General features: G+C 41.6%; 1 long non-coding RNA gene across 3 annotated transcripts in view; it reads right to left on the reverse strand.

Annotated features, from left to right (window-relative positions):
* Window positions 1-14,710, reverse strand: part of LOC123615924 (uncharacterized) — a 349,023-nt gene extending 334,313 nt beyond the window's left edge. For all 3 annotated transcript variants that reach the window (XR_012498960.1, XR_012498961.1, XR_012498959.1), the window contains exon 1: window positions 14,567-14,710. This is a non-coding gene — a long non-coding RNA (uncharacterized LOC123615924). The remainder of the gene's footprint in view (window positions 1-14,566) is intronic.
* Between the last annotated feature and the right edge of the window lie 2,447 nt (window positions 14,711-17,157).

Here is a 17,157-nt window from a genome sequence, read left to right on the forward strand (position 1 = left end):
ATGTAAATTTTGATCTTTCACAGATAAAATACCTCAGTGAATACCGTAGACTACCCACCTCTAGTCTACGGTAAATTGACTTCAGTCTCTTTTTTAAAATTTTAATAAAATAAATTTAATAACAAGCATACCCCAAAACTTAGTAGTGATGCTTACATCCTGAGAGACTTAGCTGTGAATGAAGTTACAGGAGGCTGTGGGTTTCGCTGAGAGTCTGTGGAGGTGTTTGGACTTAACCACAATCCATCCTGTATGCTGAGACCGTGAACACCATTCTCACAGGTCCTCATTTGGCCCTTTGCATAGTTAACGTGGCCTCCTTATAGAATCCACACGCTGCTGGCCACAGGGCTGAAGCATTCAAATCACTCAAGCATGTTATAGCTAAGGATTAACAGAATCTCCCTCTATGCTTCAGAGTAATTAAAACATGCAGTTGTGGGCAAAGCTGAGAATTGGGAATACACCTGAAATTTCATAAAGACTCATTAAACAATCAAAGATAATCCTGAGCAAAACATACTTCTGTTTACTCCCTTGGTTTTTGCACAAAAACAGGACTGTTTGCTTGCCTTTTGCAAAAGTGAACACTTCTGACTTGTGCCTTTTATTTACAGAATAATGAATAAATTCTTTTGGATAGACATTGTCTTCAGATTATAAATTCTGTGCTTTAATGTCTCAGAAAGACAACAACGCTCAGTGTACAGAGCTGTTCAGCTCTGGGAGCAGAGCCTCAGAGAAGTGGGAGCAGCCTCTCCTGTTTTATTTTACAATACAGTTCAGATTATAACTCAATGCTTTTGCAGAAAGAAGAATCCCATAACCTCTATGGTCAGGCCTCTCATGCTGCCTTCTATGTCTGCTGCTAACAAGGCTAATGCCACCGCTACAATACTCATGTCACACTGTTTCCTGACCACAGCTCTGTGCTTAACCTCCATTCATATAGCAGACGTGCCCATGCGGCCCCCAGACTCATACGGAGGAGGGACAGATACGCCACTGTTCTGTTATTCCTCTTAATCCTGAAACTGACAAATTTTTCCCAACTCTTCTCAATAATTCTCTAACCAACAAAGGAAGAGACAGTGGTTAAAGAAAATTCACAGGGAACAGAAAAGGAGATGCAAATGGACAGGTGCTGTTAGTCTGGAAAACCACTGAGAATACTTTGTAGATCTGCTATCAATTCCTGAATTTCAAGTAGTTATAGTAATAAAGAAGCATTTCCCTTTGACAAGTTAGAATAGGGAATGGGGCCCCACTCTACCTGTTCTTTGTGGCCATGTGCAGGCATGGATGTACCTCAAAGGTCACACGCAAGACTTACTTGTGGGCTCTACTCATCATGGGTCTATGATTCTTTTGTAAGAGACAGTGTGAATTCCTGTTTCTCTAACCGATATGAGAGACGACTCAATGAAAACTGAAGAAGTACGGACAAGGCCCATGTAAACTCTGCATGCTCAATCACGTTTTCGCACCTTATTTAAATAATTTGCAAGACTCATTGGGTTGCTTCTAATGCCTGCAACTCAACACGAAGCAACTAGAACAAAAGTAGTGTTTAGTAGAGCTGTCACTGGGGGTAAAGGTCGTCAGTAGTACAGAAAAAAAGAACCAAGGCGCTTCACCCCACAAGGATACTAGAGTTCTTCCAAAGGTCAGCTACAGTGGGGCATGCAGAATTTGTTCACCGCATCCATTATGTGTATCAAGGGAGTGTGGTTTTGGCCACATTTGTATGATTAAGGAGCTAATGAATCACCTTGCAGTGGCTGCCCCCTGAATTAGACCTGCTTGATAGTTCCTGCCAGAGTCAGTGGTTTGCAAAAATCAGCTGCTTATTATACGCAGTCAATGCAACACGCTGTCAATGTAATACATTAGGTTTAGTAGGAGCTTGGACGAGAATGAATTTTAAAAATTACTCTTAAACTTATAAATTTAAAATCCTCATTTATAAATAAATGAAAATTTATAGAGTATTTGTTCTCAATACATTGTCTCAGACAGGGCACTATGCTTAATAACAACTCCAATTACTTTTCAATTGCTTTATCTTAACGTACTTCTCTCCAGCATCAGAAATCGTGACAATGAATTCATACATGAGAACTTTAAAATATGATATGATAAACACCTTGACTCCATAGTTGCTTACTGACTTCAATGAAATGAACTGTTAATATTTAGAAATTCAATACTCATCTCTCAGTACTAAACTCAACTAAAAACTAGAAAGGAGAACAGGTTTCCAGTCAAAACTGGCCCCTTACGCTTTTCATATCCATTAAAGTGAAATATTCCACAGAAAGGCGACAGTAGGCTACAGGTTTGAAACTGGACCCTTATCTCTTCCAATTCTATCCATGTAATTTACGTAACATCACACAACTTCAGGCACCTCTTCAGGAAAACAAGGTTGACATCTTTCTCATAGAGTTGTTTCAAAGATTGGAAAGGAAATTGCATGTAAAGAAACTTAATAATGAGCACTCATTCAATCAATATTTTTAAATCTAAATCTTTCTACTCTTAACTTTCAACCTGTAACAACAGAGAGAGGCCAAGGAATTTCTTTTGACCTAGAGAGGGCCAACTCAGGACCTCAGTTTCCTTCACATCCTGAATCTGCTCCTTATCCCTTCCCTAACCCTATGCAATACACATCACCACAGATCACTCTAGCAAACATTTCTGCTTTTCGTAGAGCTAAGACATCCACTTAAGATGACCAAAAAAAAAAAAAAAAAAAAAACAGAAGACCAAATGTGTGTAAGGAGCTAAGAGAGAAGTTTCCTACAAGCAGCAGATGTGACTTACTCATTTTTGCAACACAGATGCACATAGACAGACACACACAAAGCAGATGCTTCAAGACATCTGCTGGGTAAAGGACTTTTGGATGCCTAATCACATAACCTCTTGAGCATCATCTCTCAAATTAATAATACCTGCTTGACAATGCTATTGGCAGTATCAATCAGAGAATGTGAAAACGTCCACAACAGGAGCTGGGCTATATGTGATATGTTATTTAAATCGTCGATGTGAACCTCAAGCTTTTCCCATACAATTGGCAAGCTAATAAAAAAAAATCTTTCCCCAAAATTGTGTCCAAATCAAAATTTGCCTGTCATACATTAAAGGTACAAATCTGAGTGTTTTACACTATATTCAGGCTCTCCTAGACAGATATATAACATCATCGTTGGTCATCTCTTATCTCTGAAGTACAGAAATCGTCTTTGAAAGCTCCCAACCTGCCATGAATTTGACCTACTGTTTTGTGACTAAGACAAGGCCTCATTCTGAATCACCAGCTACCTACCCATCAGTCAGAATCACTTCATTAAGACATAAACCGTTAATGCTTCATCATAGTCTATATTCAGGACAGAACATTCTTACTTTCACACAGCACAAGAGAATGAAGAGAGACCTGACACTTGAGAAGAGTGCTTTGGGCAGGCTCGTCCCTTTCAAACAAATGTCTCGTGATGAATTCCTTTCTCCAGAAGACTGCCAGGAAGTTTGAAGCTGCTCTCACCCTGACTCTTAGAATATTTCTAAGCCATATAACTTTCACTATGGTCTGGTCTTCAAAACATTTGTGTCTTAACTGCCCTGACCACTGACTGGCTCAGCCCAAAGCCAATTCCACCGTAAGTTAGTTTCCTACATGCAGGGTTAAGATTCAAACAGTGACCACTCAGTGTGGCACAGGGCAGCAATTAGTCAGAAGGGATGCTGACTGAGGCCACCATGCTCTGCCTCCAGCTGTGTAGCTCTGGGGAGGTGGGCAGGGGGAAGGTCAGGATGACAGCTGGGTGATGGGCATCACTCAGGAAGCTCTAGACGATTACTATTTACCACCAAATAAGGACCAATTTCCATATCTTAACAGCCAGTGAGGCCATCCCTGTGCTTTCTTCCAAGAATGTACCCTAACGGATGGGAAATCAGGGAAATGGAAGAGCCCAACATGTAAGAGGCTACTTAACATTCCCCAACGTTAGAAGACAATTGTAAGGTCAGAATTATGAGAGTCTTAAAATCTTTAAATACAAATTACCTGAGAGAGAAACTCCTCAAGTCATTTGGACCTGTTTTCACAAAGGGAACCTATGAGTTGAAGATGCAGCCAGTGGACACTGTGAAAAGCAGGGCAGAGCTTTGGGAGGAGGGAGAGACTCTGGCCCAGAAGATTGCAGAGCTGAGGGGAACAGGGAAGATGGGAAGGTCCTGGGGTGGGCTGAAGTCCTGAGGAGCACAGACACTATATTTGATGATGCCCAGCTAACCCAAACACCCCTTCTGGCCAAATGATTTATGCAAGTTTGTGCTAACAAAATTCAACCACAGTACCCAGGCTGATGCCATTCCCAGTTTAGGTTTTCCCCCCATTATTCTAAATAAAGATCAGTGAGCAAATAAATTCAATGCTGCCAAGCCTTCTCTAACCTCTTTTTTAAAGACACATTGATCCACAGTTATTTAAAGGTAGGGCTTTTAGTGGCCGAAATCTCTTACAGAAATTTGGATTCCTTGTAAGCAACTCATTATACCATTTTTTAAAAAAAAGATGTCTAAGGAAGTGGCTCAACTGAACTCTTGTGAAATAACCACAGGTGGTTAAAAGATGAATGGCCCAGACTTGCAGAGCCATATAAATGAATCGCTACTAACAAAATGTGCTTTTTTCAGAAAAATCCGACTATCTTACAAAGTGGATTAGACAGTTTCATAACCCTCATTCTGATTTGAACTAACTTCACATTCACTGGGAACAGAAGAGTTGAGGGGCCTCTGTAATTCAATAAAGCTTGTGAGCATTCTGATCTCTGTCAATGTATCTCTGACAACGAAAATAGTTTATTTTAGTATCACTCTGTGAACAAGGTTTCGCGTGCCAGTAGGACAGTTTATAAGCTAATTAAATTCAGTTATATTGGAAAACCTTTTCTCCCTGGCTTTCCAACGCATTTGATTTTAACATCGTACTACACATTCTTTAATATTGATTATTTTTCTAATGGAAGTATCGATCCCACCATGTAGGTGTCATTATTTTTCTCCAATTGAAAAATGTTAAAATCTTAGTGTTACCTGTCGCCTAACACCCGATGTATATGTGGATAAGAATGAGGTATCTTTTGCTAGAAAGCTGTTTATGTGTGTGGGGGGGGGTGGGATGGGGATTAAAAACAAAATAATCTTGTAATACAGTATTAATATGCTTTTTTTTTTCTCTTTCAGTTCTACTTGTAGTCTCCTACCTGAATGACTTGTGAAAGGGCCCAGTTTCATCATTACAGAAGAGCTGATTACTAGAGAGTGGGGAAGAAGAGGGCAAAAGTCCAAGAGTTAGTTAAGTTAGTACTTAAGAAGCGGGGAGGAAAAAAAAACTTTAAAAAAAGGTCACGAAAGTTAGACAGTTCTGGATGAAACACACAGAAAAGCTGAACATTGCACACAGTCTGGAGATCAGCACATAGGCAGCCAGTGGTTGAGCTGAGACAGTCACACTGGAGATTTACTTGAGAGACAGGATGCCAAGATAACAGGGTTGCGTATGAAAAGACACGAAGAAGAATCTGTTTCCTTCCAAATAGGCACTCCTAAATCTTGATGAAATAAGACTGACCAACCCAGATTCTGGAGGCTGGCTTGTGGGGTTCAAACCCAGCTGCAATCATCTCAAGAAAATTTCTTAAGTCTCCACATGCAAAGCAAAAATATGGAGAAGATCTACCCCACAGGATTGTTATTAGGATTAAAGAAATAACTCTCCTAAGTGTTTAGGAAATAAGTCCCTGGCAAATATCTGATGCTATAATTTTTATTAAATAATAGAAGAAAATAAAAGATCTATGAGATGTGTACGTAACTAGGAATCATCAATTTCATGTGACCCATTCACATTAGAACATTCCATCCGCCAGGTGCCTTCTTCTGGCCCTATTTTAATTAGTGCAAGTGTCCAAAAGACTGAAGGTCACAATCTTCCGAATCCCTGAGACCCTGCGTGTCCATGCCTACAACAGCAGGGGCACCGCTAATCCTAACCTCCAGCCCTTCAAGGAAGCAACACGAGCAGTCTAACAGGAAATGGGATTAAATTAAGGTCGTGCCAGTATTTCCACATGCTTATTTTCAGTACAGTTTAATTAACGTTTGACATGAAGAGAGCTATTTCTGTTCATCTATTCAGAGCTGGTTATGGAGGGAAAAAAACTGAAATGGGCTGTTTCAGTCAATTTGTAACAATATAGTTGTACAATTAAGCTGGAAGCATACAAAGAAAGTTAGTCTATATAATTTTTCCTCTTACAGAGTTATTCATTAGAGAACAAATTGAGGTCTCAGATAGGATAATGTTCAGGCAAACCAGTCAGAGGGGAACAGGGTAGTTTTAAAATGTTCGATGTGGACTCAATGTCCAAAGTTCTAATTGTGTCTCTATTTTATTAGTGATTCATTCTAAAAAGCCACAGAATGGTCTAACTGAACTAATTAATGCACTACTGATCAGCTACTTATTGCTGGTATTATGCTTAACATCCTTATAGATGATCAACGTACATGCATTACATTTAATAACCAAAGTGACAGAAACTAAATAATTATCTGCAGAGGATTTGGATACTCTAGTCATGGTTATGTCCACATGGGAATGGGTACCATATATCAGGAAAACGTCCAGGAGCCATTCAAGCTTCCTCAAAGGAGTTGAAAAGAACGTGGATGTGAATTCTAAATCGTTTTTCTCCCCAGCCTCGAAGAATCCCATCAAGTCACAGAGTTCACACATCCCCTTCTCTTGGCCTGAAACCGGAGATGGCTACAGAACTATTTATTCATCTGCAGTGCACCACCTCCATTTGTCAGCTGGCCTGAGCGGGAGGACGATGGCAGGACCTGTTGGTCACCTAGAGGGTAGCAACGAGTTCCAACGAGGCCGAAGGAGGGGAGCGATAGCCTCACCGTGTGTGCCAGGAAGCTGCGTCTTCCCGCCCACATGGATGCATATGCAGCCTCTCGGCACCTGGACCAGGGCTTTGGGCACCATCCATTATGCCAGTGATCACACAAATCTCCAGCTTCCTGGGGAGCTAAGGTGAGGAATGCTTAATTGCACTGCAAAATAGCTTTTGCAGGAACAGATGTAGCCTTTCACATTCTGGTGACTTTGAGGGGGGCGGGCGGAGAGAACAGGGGAGAGAGGAGAAGGGACTGCAAAAGAGAAGAAAGGAAGAGATGGAGGAGTGAAGATACAAAACCTACTAAACTTCTGTCGCGCTTTGCATCTGTCTCTATCACACAAGTGACACTGGGAGAATTAGGGATGGCCTGGGGTAGGGATGTGATTGTCATTTGAACAACATGCCTCCCTAGATTTAGTCACTGAATGAAAACAGCATATACCTTTTTTCCAGAACGTCATTAAAATATAACTGACGTTCCATAAAATGCACATACTTAAAATGCACAACTTGATGAGTTCTGATATCTGGACACACCATGAAACCGTCACCACGATCAAGATAACAGACAAATCCGTCACCACCAAAAGGGTCCTCAGGCCCTACTGTGACCCCTCCTTTCCTCTCTGTCCTGTTCTGGGCAAACACAATCTGCTTCCAGCACTAGAGACTACTCTGCATTTTCTAGGATTTTATACAAGTGGAATTGTATGGACTCTCTTTTGTCTGGCTTTGAGGGTAGCTTATGCTTTTTTTGTATTTTCCATTTATTTAGTTATTTTTTAAAATTTTATCATTGTAATAATACTCACTTAAAAATGTGTAAAGAGGGTAGATCTCTATATTGTTAACTACACAATACAGTGTCACTGACTGCACATACAGTGTTGTCCAGCACATCTCCAGAGTTTGTTCATCTTGCTGGACTGAAACTTTATGCTCATTGATTTAGTAATTCCCCATTTCCCCCACCCCCAGGCCCTGGTGACCAACATTCCACTGTGTCGTTCTATCAATGTGACTACTTCAGATACCTCACATAAGTGGAATCATACAGTATTTGTCTTTCTGTGACTGGCTTATTTCACTTACCATATGTCCTCAAGATTCATCCATGTTGTCGTATATCGCAAAATCTCCTTTTTAAAGGCTGAATAGCATTCTGTTGTATGAATATACCACATTTTCTTTATCCCTTTACCTGTCAATGGACATTGAGGTAGTTTTCATATCTCGGCCCTTGTGACTAGTGCTGCAATGAATGTGGGAGGGCTAATTATCTCTTTGAGATCCTGATTTCAATCTTTTTGGAATAAACACCCTGAGATTGCCAGAATATATGTTAGTTCTATTTTTATTTTTTCAATGAGCCTCCATAGTGTTTTCCATAGCAGCTGCACCATTTGCATTCCCACCAGTAGTGTCCAAGGGTTCCAGTTTCTCCACATCCTCACCAACACTTATATTTTGTGTTCTAATAATAGCTGACAAGTATGAGGTGGTATCTCATTGTGGTTTTGGTTTATAAGTCCTTGATTAGTGACCTTAAGCATTTTTTCATATTCCTGTTGACTATCTGTACATCTTCTTTGGAGAAATGTCTATCCAAGCCCTTAGCCTATTTTTAATCAGGTTATCAGGGTATTTTGCCATTGAGTTGTAGAACTTTCTCTCACACATATCTTTTGCCATCTTTCTCTTCCTTTTTCTTTAAACAGTTTTAATTCTAATACTCCACAGTCAATGCAAAAATATTTTTAACCCAGTCACACAAACCAGAACTTTACACAGTCCATATATTATAGTTAATTTGATATCCTGGTAAGGAAAATATAAATGTGTTAACCCATCCCCTTCCTCACACAGGAATCATGGTGGACCCTGGTCACAATAGCAGAGTACGTTATCACAGGAGACAAGTAACAGAGATACACGCTTGATGCTGGAGACCACCCATTTAGCACACCTACGTGAGTCCCTCTTGGAAAAAAATCAAAAATGGTACCTGTCACTTTACCATTAGAACTTCACATTAGGGATTTGGCTTCAACCTATGAATTTTAGGGGGAAACAAACAGTCTCTAATAACTTCTGTCCTGAATTTCAGGCCATCAGTTAAACTGAGATGAGACAATCATGAAAAATAACTGAGAAAAGAGCACAAGTGAAAGCTAAGGAGATTCTGTTAAAGGAAGTTAAAGACCTACTCCCTACCCTGGGTCCAGAGCTGGCTCCAAAAGCCATGTTTGAAACTCCAGTGCTGGGATCAGATCTGCTCACTGGAATTGTGGCACAGCTGGATGGCCTGGGAGACCAGGCCTGCACGCTGATGGCCATACATACTAAGTCTTCAAAAGTCAGAAAGTCCACTAGAGCAACTAGTTCTTTCCCAATCATGAAGTCACTTCACAAACTGAGTATAACTTTAGAGAAGGAAAGTAACCCAATGCTAAAGAAAATAATTAGCATGAAACTAAAACCTGAGAATCACAAGTATCTGACTCGGGGGTACAAACACATAGTTCTGCAAACACAGAAATTCTCGCCACCACCAAAACCAATGGACCAAATGGTCATTCTGACTCTTACAAAAGAAAAATTTCTCAGCAAAACCACCCCATTCCCAAGAATATTCATGCCAAAATCAGGTGCATGAAAGAAAAGTCAACTTAATGATGGACCAACAAGCACATGAAAAGATGTTCTACATCCCTAATTGTTGATGCAAATCAAAACTGCAATGAGGTATCGTCTCACACCAGTCAGAATGGCCACCATTAAAAAGTCTACAAACGATAAATGCTGGAAAGGGTGTGGAGAAAAGGGAACCCTCCTACACTGTTGGTGGGAATATAAATTGGTGCAGCCACTATGGAGGACAGTATGGAGGTTCCCTAAAAAACTAAAAATAGACTTACCATATGATCCAGCAATCCCACTCCTGGACATATATCCAGAGAAAAATATAATTCAAAAAGACACATGCACCCCAATGTTCACAGCAGCACTGTGTACAATAGCTAAGACATGGAAACAACCCAAATGTCCATTGGCAGAGGACTGGATAAAGAAGTTGTGTTATATTTATACAATGGAATACTATTCAGCCATGAAAAATAAAATAATGCCATTTGCAGTAACACGGATGGACCTGGAGATTGTCATTCTAAGTAAGCCAGAAAGAGAAAGAAAATGCCATATGATATTGCTTATATGTAGAATCTAAGAAGAAAAAAAAAAAGACACATACGAACTTATCTACAAGATAGAAACAGATTCACAGAGAACAAACTTATGGTTACCAGGGATTCAAAGGGGGTAGGAAGGGATAAATTGGGATTTGAAAATTGCACCTCTTAGGGAGTGATGGAAATGTTAGCTATCCTACTTGTGGTAGTGGTTTCATCAGTGTATATGTCTATCAAAGTTCATCAAGTTGTACATCTGAAATATGTGTAGTTTACTGTACAGGAACCATACCACAATAAAGGTGGTATAGTTAAAAAAAATGATGGATATTTCGTGGTAACCTATAATGAAAATGAACATACATAAGTATGACTAAAACACGCTATACACCAGAAACTTACACATTGTAACTGACTATACTTCAATAAATAAATAAAATAAAATTAGGATAATTAAAAGAGAAAAAAAGAGGATGGGGAGAGATTTTAGAGGACAGCCTAGCAACCCTGGAAATGAGAGCAACAGTGTGGCCCTGGGGGAGTCACGTCCCATTTCAGGACGTATTTCTCCTTCTGTAGAGCAAGAAAGTCAGGCCGGAAGGCCTGTCCTTCCTTCCCAGCTCCAATTCTTAGCAAGGCACAAGAGGAGGCAGCAAAGTACAAAGAAACAGACAATAGGACCAATAAGGTTCAGACTGACCAGTATCTATTTGTGGCTTTAAAAACCAATACAAACAAACAAAAAAACCCTCAAGATCTAAGGTCTATCCTAGCCTACAGAGGACAGCCAGATTGAAATCTCAAATGGGACACTATCCAAAAAAATCACAGACAAGCCATTCTGAGTCTGGGCTAAGACTCTGAGCCATCCACCAAGAAACTGAAGGAGACGGCTCCAAGAGCCAGGCTGCTTTTAAAGCGGCGCCTCTACTCCAAACAGCAGAACAATTCCACCTGACCTTTTCCTTTATAGTGATGGGTTAGAGCTATAAACCTGCCAGCACCCTGGCCTTGCTGGGATCCACACTGCAAGGTCACTGGCCTGTGAAATACATTCTGTAGTGTCGATGAAAACAAGGCAAACCACAGGGGGCCGGCATGCAGTGAAGCACCTGGGAGCAGATCTCAGGGTCGCTCTCTCCCCATGACATTCCACCACTTTCCTGCTCTCGGTTGAAGACAGTAATGTTTAATGGTTTGGAAGATTTTCTCTGCTTTTTTCCTTAATATTTTAAGGAATTTAAAGGACTCTCCTTAGAAGAATATTTTCAGAACAAAAAGGAGTAAGCATTGCTAAAATTAGTAAAGAATGGTTCTCAAACTCAAGCATGCATCAAAACCACCTGGAGGACTTAAAAAAAAAAAAACAACAAAAAAACCCACAGATTACTGGGCCCCACCTCCACACTTTCTAATTCAGTAGGACTGGCGTAGGGCCCAAGAATTTTGATACTGATGCTGCCAGTCTGGGGACCACACTCTGACAATAACTGCTTTAAATCAACCATCATCAACAATAATAGTTAACATTTGTCATGGGCTTACTATGTGCTAGACACAAAGTGCTAAGTGACTTACTCACATCAATCAGGTTATTCAATCCTCCCACCAGCCTTCGAGGTATTGTTATTACCCGTGTTTCACAAGTGAGGAAACTGAAGTTTGAGGAGATTATGAAAAGCAGAACAGATAAAAGTGCCAAGTCTCACGGTGATCTCTGCGGAGACTGAGGTGGCACACAGGCTACTGAATAGGTCTGCATTTGGGATCTGAAAATCACCACGGACCAAGTGGAAAATGAAAGAGACAAGTCTATGTGGAAAATGCCTGGGTTTTCACAGGAAATGAGCCAACAGATCCAACACCCAAAAAGCCATCATGATCTCTAACTGCTTTCCAGTACCAGGACCTCACACCCTCCAGCCTTTGGGACCAAGTAGGTGGTGGCAGTATTGTTACTGCTGCTGTTACTGTTGGAGTCAATATTGTTATCATTGTGATTGGACATCTGGTTGTCCCCAAATGATACCATTTCCCTTGAAGCCCTCTTAAAGTTTTGAGTTGTTTTGGGTTTTTTTCATTTTTTTTCCCTCCATGTACTTGGAAACCTAGAGTTAGGGTACATGTACCACAGTAAAGAATGCCAGGGACTGAATACAATAGAAATTTCTTCCCTGCTGATGTAAAGTCAACCTAGTGACCAAAAAAGAGCAGCAAATATTCAGGACCCTAGGGGTCCTTCCACTTAGTGAGCTGTCATCCCCCAGGGCCTGCGAGACCTCCGGGCATTCTCGGCGTCCACCAAGCAGACAAGAGGGAGCGTGAACACGGCACGTGGAAGGTTTTCACAGGACAGGCCGGGAAGTGCCAAGCGTGCATCACCTCATTGTTTCCTAGAACAGCATCCCGTGACCACACTTAAATTACAGAGAAGGCTAAGCAACATAGTTTATACCCCCAGGAAGAAGCACTGATGGGATGGACGCATATCTAGGCAGTGTTAGCCATAGGAGAGCTCCTTCCAGACCATTTTTTGTCTTTCCTTCACTCTAAAACCCTTCAAGTCCTTAGCTTCAGACTCTCCCCGACGCCGACCGACCTCTCAGGAACTCCCCTTCATTCTCCAGTGAACTGAGCACCTAGTTTACTGGCTTTCTCTCTACGTCTTTATCATTCTTGATGCCTTCAATATCTCCATGGATGAGCCATTCAATATCTCGGCCTGCTTCCTGACCGCCTCACCTCTAGTAAGCTTTTTTTTCCCCCCGTCTCACCTCTACCCGCTTTCCTACCAATCCCTTAATAATAGCAGAACCACTTCCAAGAATTACAAGTTCCTGCTCACCGACCACCACCTTCTGTCCTTCCAGGGCACTGACAGAATTTTTCCCCATCTCAAGACTGCCTGACTTCATCAAAACCTCTGATCCACTGACCCCAACAGTGTTCACCACGCTCACCCCACCCCCTTCCTCACTCGCTTGGTTACCCAGCTTATCACCTGAATAATCACGCCTCTAAACACACGTTAATTCCCTTACTCCTCGCCCCCGGTACCCCGTTAATGATAATCACCTCCAAAAACTCCAAACCGGGCTGACCTGTACCAGCTGCCCCCCTCGCTCGCTTCTCAATTAGCTGAACATGTTCCTCACAAATATTCCAGTTCTTCATTCTCGTTCTAATTACACTCCTTCACCTACTTAAAAGTTCAGCTAGACCAGGAGGTAGCCAACAACAGCCCACATGAGCCAAATCCAGCTCAACGCCTGTCTGTGTACATGAAGTTTCTTGAAACACAGCCACGCTCACTGGTTGACAAGTGTCTACAGCTACTTTAGTGCTACAACCGCAGAGCTGAGAAGTTGTGACAGAGACCGTATGTCTCCCAAAGCATCAAATATTTACCACCTGGCCCTTCACAGGAAAAACTTAACCAGCTTCTTGTTTAGACGATCATGTTCAGCTGAGTTTTAATGGTCATAAAAAGTGTCGTGCATTTTTAAAAACTTATTAAAAGGTGATAATTTTTAAATGCTTGAATTAAAGCTATAATATTCAATTTTCTGTTAAATAATTCATAAAGCCCCTGATGCCCCAAGATAAATATGACGGTACATGGTTTACATTATGCTAATTCAATTTACTTTTTTTCCCAGTACTTTAAATCATCATTGCATTGGAACTTACAATAGTCCTGTAATGAGGGTGGGGTAGATATTACAGGCTCAGTTTCAATGACAAGAGGAGAAGTGAACTGAGGCATGGAGATTAAGTGCCACCCCATCAGATAACTGCACCTGAGCAGGGATGAAAACTCCAGGGTCTGGCTCCTCACCAGCCAGCGCCGTCTCATTCAGTGCTGCTAACTCTCAAGGGAGAAGGCACCTGCCCTTGTGGAAACACCAGGTTCTCTGTCCCCATCACCATGCCCATGACAGGGCTCTGTATCCAGAAATCGCTGACCCCCCAGCCCGAGGCCAGCATGCTAACTCCTGGCACACTGCGGGGCCTGGGGTAAATGCCTACACAAGACGTCAGAGTGCAGACAGCACCACACCAGGCCGAGCAGGGGGAAAAAATCACCGCCTTTTCTGCGTAGAAACCCTGAGAACTTGGAAAGTCAGGGGGAAACTGTTTTGTCAGTTGACCTTCCAGCTATTTATGGTTCACCTAGAACAAGGTCAGCTGAAGACTTCCAATTGCTTTGAAAGTGAGCAACAGAACTGGGATTATGTGATTATGTTTAACAGACATAAATCTTAAATTGGGAGACAAAAAAAAAAATGACCGTGCATGACTTCCGTGGCAGGTCATTTAGCCACAGGTGAATCTGGCTTCAGAGCCTGCCGGCCAGCCTCGCCAAACACCCACCATGGCGCCTACCTTCTAGAACGAACAGTGCTCATGGCTCCTCCTCATCCACCATCCGCAGGGACTTATCCTGCCAAGGGCGCTGCTCCACACCTCTCAGCTCACTGAGCCACATCCAGCGTTCATGCACGTTGCACGCATTCGAGACACTCCAGGGAGAGGCTCTGCCTGTGTCAAACAATAAAGAGATGACTCCTAACTCCCCGTCACTTTCCTATTAGGACAAATGCACCATTGGAGCCCAGCTCCCCGCAAGCACATCTCCCAGACTGCCTCCCTCCTCAGCCTTTGTCCCTTGACCTCTTCTCCTTCAAACACCAACCTGCCCCTAAGGTACCACGGAGGAAAAGTGCTGGGCTAGGTCATCCCTCCAGTGTGTTCTGAAAACTAGGAGAGGAACTAAATACTCAATCTCTAGGATCATGTTCTATTGCAAGTTGCTAGTAGGAATATATCTGCCATCAACCCTGATTCCAAACCGAAGTCAAAATAAGCTAATGATATGAACACTGTACCTCAGTTACTTCCCTCATCTGTGTCCTTCCATCATTTCAAGGAGTCCAAGTTCTTGAAAGTAGCAACTACGTCTTACCATTAGTATCTCCAGCCCTAGCAAAGCACCGACACTGAAGACACACTCAACACTAGCTTAATTAACATTGCTAGACTGCAGAGAGCTGTGGAGTTACAGCTGCAGGTCACGTGCTGTCTGACCAAAATGCAGTCCTAGACAACGTTGGTTTCACCTAGCTGGATCACCGTGGCCAGAAGTCCTATTTACAACAATACTTTCATCCTAACTCAAAGGCTACTAGCAGTGGCAATAATACTGAAAATGCTCCATGAAGAAATGTGTTGACAGCATTTTAGTACTTTTTTCAGTGTGTGTGTGTTTTTTTTCCCCTGAATACAGGACCTAGCTGAGAATAGAACACTTTATACAACAGAGCTGGATTTTCGCTCACCTGGACTGGCTGTCCAGTCATCCTTTCAGGCAATTCTAACTGTTGTTCTCATGTGTGGTCTAAGCAGACAGAGTTATCACAAGCTACAGGGTGACTACTTGTGAAGCAGCCCAGGTCCCAAAGCAGCACAAGCCAGTCTGCAAAAGAAAATGAAAATTCCTGCTGCTGCTGGTGTATAAGGTTTCCGGGAAAGGCACCCTATTTCTGAGATGTTCTTTACAGATAGCATTGCTGGGACACTGCCTTTGTCCTTGAAGAAGTAGCATTTTCCAAAAGCACCACTAAGCAGTGCTGAGCTCCACGAAAAACCTAAGGTGTCAACTCCAGTAATGTGTATCTTATAAATGGGCACATCTTATAAATGAACATTACGATTCAAGACACAGATTAAGCATTAATAACAATGAATAAATAAGACCCAGAGGAGGACACATTAGCTAGACCTGCCCTTATAAAAGATACACACATTTGTATTTTCCATGTATTCATTTTTTTCTTTTTTAATAAGATTCCAAATCCCCCTAAGCAGACACTTTATAGTAAATCAAAAAAAAAGAAAAAAGAATTATTGCACATATTTTCACATCCTTCATAAGATACATGGGAGCGTTCATGTCTGACTTGTTTTTGTTGTTATTCCTGGTCTCCTTTACTAAGGAGGATTTCAGTCTGACCTAATTCAAAAGCTACACTGCACTCTCTTTCCCTACCTTCACTCATACCTTTAATGACTAGGAGTTAGAAAACATGCCAAGAAAAGGGCTCTTCAAATAATCAGAGTGTTACTTGTTACTTCAAGTAGTTAACAGGTTTTTTAAATGAACCTAGGATTTTTAATTCTTGACAATCCCAGAAAACTATGTCCAAAGCAAAAAGTCACCTGTTTTATCATTAACACTAAACATTTCTGTGATGCTGTAGAGAAAGAAAAAAAGTTAGAATTCAGTTATGTTTCTGGAAATATTTTGAATCCTTGCAAGCACATGTTACATCCATTATAGATTAAAAAAAAAATCCTTCTGGGTCACGTCTCTGGAGATAAATTAGTGGCTTCTTGTGCATAAGCACGTGCATTGAAGGCAAGCTGATACAATGACCTCCATGGAACTGTTAATCAAATCTTGCACAGAACCAGGGCTCCAGAGGTGATCTTATTTCTTGTCAAAGAGAGGCAGTTCTGTCTCAATTAGTACTCAGTCTCAGAAACCACTGGCAGAAAACTACATAATCAAAAAGACAAAAAAATTTAAGGCCTTTGCCAATTCACACACACACAAAAATGAAAGTAGGTAATTAAAGATTAAAAATACCCTGGAATCTTAATGTGGCAGTATACCATGATACCATGGCAACACGCTCTCCTATGTAATGAAATTGATAATTAGGCTGTGAGCTGGCAAAAGGTCAGAGCCAAAGGATTGACAAGGCCTCTCTCCACAGTCAACACCCTACCTGGCCTCTTTCCTCCTGAGCTTGCCAATGGGAAACACTAGAGGTCGATCTGTGGAAGAACTCTGACTACAGCTGTTTTGAATGCAGAGGGAATGTGGAGGCTTCGATAGCACGCGTTCCCAATCAGCTCTGAAGATACAGAGATGAGAGTGTCTCGGACACAGAGCCAACGAAGCACGACACCAC

Source organism: Camelus bactrianus, chromosome 15 (assembly GCF_048773025.1).
Source record: "Camelus bactrianus isolate YW-2024 breed Bactrian camel chromosome 15, ASM4877302v1, whole genome shotgun sequence".
Classification (NCBI taxonomy): domain Eukaryota; kingdom Metazoa; phylum Chordata; class Mammalia; order Artiodactyla; family Camelidae; genus Camelus; species Camelus bactrianus.